General features: G+C 34.5%; 1 non-coding gene across 1 annotated transcript; it reads left to right on the top strand.

Annotated features, from left to right (window-relative positions):
• The first annotated feature begins 284 nt into the window (after positions 1-284).
• Positions 285-391, top strand: LOC124888226. Its single transcript, XR_007046358.1, has one exon. It is a non-coding gene; the product is annotated as a small nucleolar RNA R71 (small nucleolar RNA).
• The last annotated feature ends 6,623 nt before the right edge of the window (positions 392-7,014 follow it).

Raw genomic sequence — 7,014 nt, 5'->3', positions numbered from 1 at the left:
CTAAATTTAGGTTGTTTAGCTGAGTAGTCATATGGTTTTGCATTACTGTAATCTGTGCCTATAATTTAGTGAATTGATTTACCTCCAATACCCTTGCAACTCTCTTAGGAGCACTTCTTGAGTCTGCATGCTAGTCAGGATTCCCTTGGGAGATTCGATTCAAGAGTGTATACAATTCTTCATAAGTTTTCTCCAAAGCTTGACCTCCTGCTGCTGAATCCAAGAGAATCTTTGTATTCGACTCAAGGCCTTCTATAAATGTGTGCACTAAGACATCATTCGATTGAAGGTGATGAGGATAAATTTGGATCATGCCTTTAAATCTCTCCCAAGCTTGGTAGAGATTTTCTTTATTTTTTTGTCTGAAACTCTAGATCTCACTCCTTAATCATGCAGTCTTCTGGGATGGGAAGAATTGAATAAAGAAATTTCAAGCATAATCTTCCTAAGAAGTGATGGAGTATGGTAGTTTAGCATGTAAGCACCTCTTTGCTTCCCCATTTAGAGAAAAAGAGAAGAGTGTCAATCTGATATAATTAGCATTCACATATTTAGAAATGCATGTATCACTCATTTCCAAGAAGGTCTGTATGTGCTGTTGCAGATCCTCGTGTGAAAGTCCATGAAATTGCCAAGCAGAATTCAACAGCTGGACTATATTTTTTTTCAATTTCCATTGATCTCCTGGATTAGGCTTTCGAATATTGTTAGTCACGTGGTTCGTAAATGGGATTGCCACCCCACGAATAGGTCTTGTGGCTGGTTGAACAAGAACGACTGGAATAGCCAGAGATGGAACATTTCAAACATTTGGATCAACAACATTAGGATCTCTTATTTCATTCATCTGACCCCTTTGAATGAAATGTTGAGCTCTTAGCCTCTGATGAAAAATCAATTCTAATTTTACAAAAGGCTCTTCCAACTCTTTATCTCTGCCAGTATAGTATTCAGCTAAACCTGCAAAAATTCAACCGCTAAGATCAAGTTGTTACACTTAAACTTATTATTAAAAACCAAAAATTAAAAAATTCACTAATTATACTAGTCCCTGGCAATGGCGCCAAAAACTTATTGTGTCCCAATGCACATGTAAGTGTACGTGATCGTCCAAGTAGTGTAAAGACTTAGATAGTCAAAAATCGTTCCCACAAGGACTAATAAACTAGAAATTTAATCAATCTTTAATTTAAGACAATTAGGTATTAAGTTCTTGAGAGTATCAAGATGATTTTAAATTTATGAATAAAAATATAAATTATTAAATAGTGAATAACTAGTGGTGACTAGAGCAAAGCAAGCAATGGTTGTAATCAGTAATGATGAGGATTCCAAGGTTGAGATATTTTGAACAATCATTCAATTTTCTATTCTTATTATAGTCTAATTGGTTATCGACTTGTTGATTCACAAGGGTTATGCCATGATCTTGGTCTCCCGACCTCAAATCTTCTATCTATTGAACCTTGTAGCTACAACTCCCATAGAGATACAATAATTCTTCTAGATTCATAAAGTTATCTTCTTGTAATTGAACCAAGTAAGGCTTCTAGGTATATCTCTATCCTAGATGCTAATTCAAACCCCTTATTTTATAAAAGGATAAGAACCTTGCTCCTTAATTTCTTCTTTCTTTCTTATGATTCTACTCTCTAATGCACATAGAAATGTAGATTTATTCTAATGGTGGACACTCATCAAAATAGTAAGCTCAAGAAATTAAGGACAACCCAGATGATAATCCAAAAAGAAACAAAGAATAGGAATATAAAAGAGTAATTATGTTCTTGGCCTCAACCCTAGAATAAAGGTGTTTAGCCACTCATGTTTGAATTCAACATCCAAAATAAGTAATTAATTATACCCAAAATAATTCTTGAAGTAAAGAAGTTCAAACGAAGTATTAAGAATCATAAAAGAAAGAATTTTTGTATTTTTTTGCTGCTGCTATGCTTGCCCAAAAAACTGTATTTATGCTCATGTGTTCCTTTTATACTAGGGAAAATTTCCAAAGATTTGTACTGTTGATGAGACACATTACAAATTGCGTTGTATCACCCAACTCACCGCATCCTTATCGTATTGTTCCACTGGAATTCCACTTCCAAAATTAGGCTAAGTCTATTTTTTTACCACACGACGTGACATGCTGACATTGCATCGTTTTGCTAGAAGTTGCTCTGGAAGTTGCTCCTCAATATTCAGTTGTTTTAAAAACTAAGGCATCAACACGACGCATTTATATTGCATTGATGCACTAGAATTTAAACATGAAATTCCTGCTAACTGAGAAAAATCACGCATCGATGCGACATATTGACATTGTATCGATACACTAGAAATTGTTCTTCAAATTTTTTCTAAGGAACATAATGTTATCAATTAACACGATGAGTTGAGAGTGCGTCGTGTCCATAGAAAATCAACCCTTTTTTTTCTAATCACATCTGTTAGCTATGAAACACAATTTAACAAGCAATTCATCATGTTTAACATACTTTTTATTCTCGAAATAAGTCCAAAATGGGAAATAGTGGTGTTTGGATATATAAATATGCCCAAGATCAGGTTGAAACAATAAACATTATGTGTGTTCTGAAATTTGGTCAACTATTTTGCAATAATTAAAATCTTGGCTTTCACTTGATAGACTGAAGTCGAGTTTCAATTCGATCGTTTAAAAGTTGTTTATTAGACATATGTTAATTAAATGATCTTCTTATGTAAGCATGTTGTTTTAGATCATGTTTGGCTGGAGTGAATGTTGTTCAAATTTCTTCTGTCCATGAGGAAATGCTTAATGGACATCTCTTTTCGATAATATTCTATGAATAAATCTATTTTTTTCCTTGTGTTCTTGAAATCCTGGAACCTCTTCATTTTTTTCTTTGATTTAATGTAATAAGAAATATCTGGTTGTTTTTTTTCTTAATTTAAGAGACCCAGGATGAGCCAGGGGTTGAGCAACACCCTAAGATGTTCATTTCAACCAAAAACAAAGTACAAGGGCGGGGACTAGACCAAAACCTCCCCTAAAAAGATAACATAAAGATAGAAATTAAGCTAACTAACATGTGGCCTAGTAGCTTAACTCCATAGTATAAGATGACCCCCTAATCTAGGTACAATGTCTTATGATGATACTCAAGCAAAAAGAACTCTTCTAAAAATATATATTTCAATAGAATAGAGCCTATTAGAAGAGATAAAATATGAAAGCTCATAAATGATGTTTTATGATGACAAAACCATGTAACGTCCACTCACCATATCATCTTTCTCTACTGCATTGTGACCTTGTGAGGGGTCTCTTTGTAGTGGAACTAGTAGCCACTTTGTAGTAGTGACCCTTTTGCTGAAAGTTTCTTCAACATTTTGCCTTTCCTTATGATAATCCGAGATACCTGTAGGACCACATGCTTTGAGAATTTGTTAACATACCTCTTCATTCTCTTTATCCTCTTCTATCGATAGCTTATTATAGTCAACTCCATCCTCTGGGTGTGTCACCCTATACTTATCTTCCTCTATTTGAGAAGCCACTTTGCTCATTGTACAGACATCCTTGGAACTAGCCAGCCTATTAATAGGCTTTGGAAATATAGCAAAATGTTCATTACTATATTCTGCAACCAAACCAATTTTTGTTTACCCTTTAAACTGTTTGTCTCTTTTCCTAGCCCTGTCTTTCTTCTTCGCCTCTTTCTTTTCCTGTTAATCTTTCTTTATCTGAAGTTCTTCCTTCTTCTTTTTAGTCATAGAGTCCAACCCTATAATCTATGAATAAGAAGAAGAAGACAACTTATCGTTCCTTTTTTTTGGATTAAATTATCAAATTCAACAACATTCCCAATATGGGTTACTGGTACCTACATATCTTTTTCACCACCAGTAACCATATCATCAGGAATATGGTGTTTGACCCCATTCTTTTTTCTACTTATATGGTCAGTGTTTCTAATGACCATATTAGTAGATGGACCTGCAGTTTTTTATCTCACACCTTGATCTCTAAATGAATTTAACAGAACTAGCATCACATGATTCGGGTTTACAAGAGGGTGTTTTATACCTTTTACACCTCCTCCAAATTCATGCACATCACCAGCCACACAAGCATTGGGATCATAGGGACGAGGATCAATAAAATTAGTACTTGAATCACTCCTTTCCAGATTATTCCATACAATTCCATTAGTATTCATATTTGCCATTTTTCTAACATGTCATGTTGTTTCTGAACACTCATATCCTTATTTTGAAAGGCGTGTGGATTTTTGGGTTTGAATTTTTTTTTGGCGTTTCTGCTGATTCTTTTGTTGCTGTTGATGGTTTTTATTTTTTTTCCATTGAGTCTTCCACTAATTTTGCTTCCGCACTTGGTCTTTTTCTTTTTCTCTTTCTTGACCTGCACTTGGTTGAGTCACAAATTTCTATTGTTTCTGTGGTGGTGGTAATTCTTTGATGTTGTCCTTATTGAGCACTCTTTTAGATTCAGAATTCTCTCCTTGCTCTTTCCTTCTCTTAAATTCATAATCTCTTCTCTTAATTGTACAAGTCAAATTGTTATTCCATTGATGCTTACAGTAAGAACAAAACTTAGGAACCCCTTTATAATGCACATGTTGCCACCTTCCATCACTATTTTCATCTTTATCATAGCTCAACCACACATGATTTGGTCTAGTTTTGTAAGGTCAAGCTGGATTTTGACATTAGCCATACTTTGCCTAGTTTTTTTATATGTAACAAAGTCCAAGAATAAAGCTTTACCAATGGGTGACATTAGAGAAGCGATGACTTCTATACATTAACAATGCCAAGGCAGTTTTAGAAGTATTTCTCATACTTATGCCAACATTGTTTCGTTATCTGATTTAAAATTTGGGGTCCAAATGTGGATCCTCATAAGTTGACCTTCTATGTACATTCTCTCTTTTGTCCACACTGTGGTGTTATCATATTCATTGTCAAAATCAATATACAAATGTTTTGAGCTAAAGTAAAAAAGTTTCACACCTCTCTCTGCTCCGTTTGCAGCAAGAATTCTTTTTATATCACCTCCATCTTTGGGACGGTATTTGTAAATTTAACAATGACATTAAATTTACACCTTTGAGCCAACTTCTCTAAAAACTCACTCGGTTTAAAAACAACATTTGGTTGTGCTTGTTTTATAGTGTTTCTAGATGAGTGGATCTCAATAGGAGTGGATTTTACTACTTCTTGAGCTCCCAATTTGGTTATCAAAGAATGAGAGGTTAATGGCGTATGTGGGTCTGGTATTTTGGGCATTTTTAGCCAAAATGGGGGGTTGCTTAGGATTTTGTTTGACTGGATTAGCATCAAAATCTTTGGGATTATGGATTTTTGAATATTGGATTTTGGATTATTTACTGGGGATTTAAATTGGCCAAAGTTATTAGAAATTTCCATCACTTTAGAATTTGGAATGTAAGGTTTCGATTTGGAATTAGTAGCTGCATTTTTTGGCTAGTTGTTTTTTGGATTTGGAACTTTTTTTGGTTTATTTTTTGGTTGAAAATCATCAGCAGTATATCCCACAAAATTTTCAATATGAACACCTTAAAACTCACTACTAACACCATGCAATATACTATGTATTTCACCATTACCACCAATCACAACACTAGTAGGAGGATTTACAACACCTCCAAGAGATTTAAGAAGTAATAACTCACATTTACATCACTCAATTGAATGTACAAAATCATCATCACCATCCACACCATTTAATTCATCGAAATGCAAATTGGTTGAATTCTGTAAGTAATTTGAAGGGGAATTTGATGGAAAATCACTAGAATATTTTGAATCAATTCAGCTTGCCAATTTTGGGTTTACCCAATCAGAGCCACATACTGGAAAATTGTGCATTTGAAACCCTAGTTTTAAAATTAGAAAAATTATGGATTGGATATTTTAGGGAATTTGATGAATTTCGTGTTGATAACCTAATTTCCCATTGGATTTTGTTAGGAATTTTGAATTTGCAGCTCTGACACAATGGCACCATCGTAGTTGGAAATTACCACTGGTGGTGCATCAAACAATCCAAAATTTATGGCATTTAATTTATTGGAATTTGGGGGGGGGGGGGTTTGGTAGGTTTTGTTTTTCGTGGGGAGGCGACTCTCTCGGGGTGGTTCATTTTTCATTTGCCGCTAAGTAGTAGCATCACCGACACTACCAGATTTCACCTCAGGCAGCATATCCTTCAAACATAAATTGGGGTCAATTGGAGCAGTATAATTTTGGGGTTTTTAGTGGGGTAGGCTCGCTGTGAAGTGGTCTGCTAATAGTGAGAAAATCATAATTTGACCCTCATTTTGAGCCAAATTTTTTGGTGATGAGAAATACTTTGCTTGCAAACAAAACCCCTCATTTTTTCCATCTCCAATACCACTGTAAAATTTTTAAATCGCCATGATTTTCTCCTTCGATATTCTAAAATTTCCAACCTCAGAACAAGAGTTTTTGGTATAGTGAGGAATTTTTGGAATCGCTATCTGGTCCCTCTCAACAAATCCATATTCTTGTTGCTCCATAAATGCTAGCATGGCTTCTCATTGCTTTGTAAATAGAGCTGCAAGTACAATATTCATCTGGTTATTTGTTAAAGCATGTAGCTTTGGGGTTTTATTTTGGACTTCTTGGAATATGAGTTGTTTAGTTAGTAAGGTTTCGTAGTATCATGTCTAATACTTATGAATTTGTCCTAGTAAATTGATAATTGTAGAAGACTCACTCCTTTGTATTCCATGCTATTACTTTTGACTGTCATACCAGTAAAGTCAATCATGATAGTAATTTTTTCTTTCGTTAGTCCTAACTACAGTGTTTACCCCCATTATGTTTATCTTCTTGAGGCAAAGTTCTAGATTGACTCATATAGCTCTGAGCTTCCCTTTCTTATTTATGATATCTTGGATGCATAATTTGTTCCTATGTAAATACTGATTGAAATGTTTCCCAAATATTTTTCTCTTCTAT

The sequence above is a fragment of the Capsicum annuum genome, chromosome 10, assembly GCF_002878395.1.
Source record: "Capsicum annuum cultivar UCD-10X-F1 chromosome 10, UCD10Xv1.1, whole genome shotgun sequence".
NCBI classification, from domain to species: Eukaryota; Viridiplantae; Streptophyta; class Magnoliopsida; order Solanales; family Solanaceae; genus Capsicum; species Capsicum annuum.
Note: the sequence above shows the minus strand (reverse complement) of the source record. Positions and strands in the feature narration are given on the sequence as shown.